Below are 1,363 nucleotides of genomic sequence, written 5' to 3' on the forward strand. Positions count from 1 at the left end.
TTTCAGATTCTCACCTTTATTTATTACATAACACCTACATTTGTACGAAATAAAACATATCTACTATACGGGAAGTGTCTTAATTTTGATGATGTGACTACCCTTTCCCACCACTAAAGTGGCATTAATTTTGGGCAAATCATAATTTTCAGATTCCTACTTTTTTACAATATAAGGCATACATTTCTACCAAATTTCACGTTTCTACCTAATAGAACAGCAATGGAGAGGAATAAATTATACTAATAGAACAGCATTAATACATCCAACATTTTTGGGATTGTTGGTGACCTGGGCATATTTACCCCAGACCACTTTACGTGTCTGTCTTGTGACACAAGACCAAGTTCACTCACGTTGACTTCAATCACGGTACCTTTGGTAATAACTCCTAGAGATGTGTACATCGGTGAATTCGGGTTCTTCCTGATTCCAATAATCGGGAGGTAGAATTTAGCTTTCAACTCTGGATGGGTAACGTGAGCTTTGTTGAAACGCAATGCCATCGGTCGTATGAATCGTTCAAACTTTAGTGGCTTTCTCGTAAAACCTTTAACCCACGTAACAGACCTTTGTGACTATTCTTTTCCAGGCTTTCCTCCTCGTCTTTCCAGTTTTGATAACTTTAAACACTTCTCATTCTCCCTGGGCTCTAACCTTGGGAATAGGCACATTCATTTTCCTGTCATTTTCCTGCTTTTTCATTTAGTTTTGTTTGATCTCTACGGGTATCTTATAATATTGATGATGAGACTACACCCTCCCCTCTGAAGCGGAATTAATTTTCAAATATTCTAATTTTGTCCTTCATGTGTGGTGATTAGTGACCGTTAATCGATAATTATTCAGAAATCGTGAGATGCGGTGTACACCAGACCGCATCTCACGATTTTTCCTTTAGTTTCTATATAAACCCACCTTTTTACCGAATTTCACGTTTACTTATTCGGTTAGAGGTGGGAAGGATTCCTCGATACGGCACCCGCGTGTGGCACAGGGGACTCCTGTACAAATTAAAGCGTGTTCTTCCAAATAATCTTTACCTAATCCTCCGCTCTTATTAACAGAGCGGTTCTTTCGGGTCCGACAAGGATCAGATTACTCCGAATACTGCTCTCTGGCTGCGGGAGTACCGCAGGGCAGTGTGCTCGGACCAATCCTCCATCCTTTATACTGCAGATATTCCCACTAAATCTACCACCCTACTTGCATCCTTCGCCGATGATACAGCTGTACTATCCTCCAATTCCGATCCTGCGGTTGCTTCGGAAGATCTGCAGGAACATATCTCATGTATAGCAGATTGGTGTAGACAATGGAAAATGAAGATAAACGAAAGCAAGAGCGTCCATGTCACATTTAC

General features: G+C 40.6%; 1 pseudogene; it reads right to left on the reverse strand.

Moving 5' to 3' along the window:
* Positions 1–237: 237 nt before the first annotated feature.
* Positions 238–705, reverse strand: LOC106666061 (annotated as a pseudogene).
* Between the last annotated feature and the right edge of the window lie 658 nt (positions 706–1,363).

Source organism: Cimex lectularius, unplaced genomic scaffold (assembly GCF_000648675.2).
Source record: "Cimex lectularius strain Harlan isolate CLEC.00 unplaced genomic scaffold, Clec_2.1 scaffold5, whole genome shotgun sequence".
NCBI lineage: Eukaryota > Metazoa > Arthropoda > Insecta > Hemiptera > Cimicidae > Cimex > Cimex lectularius.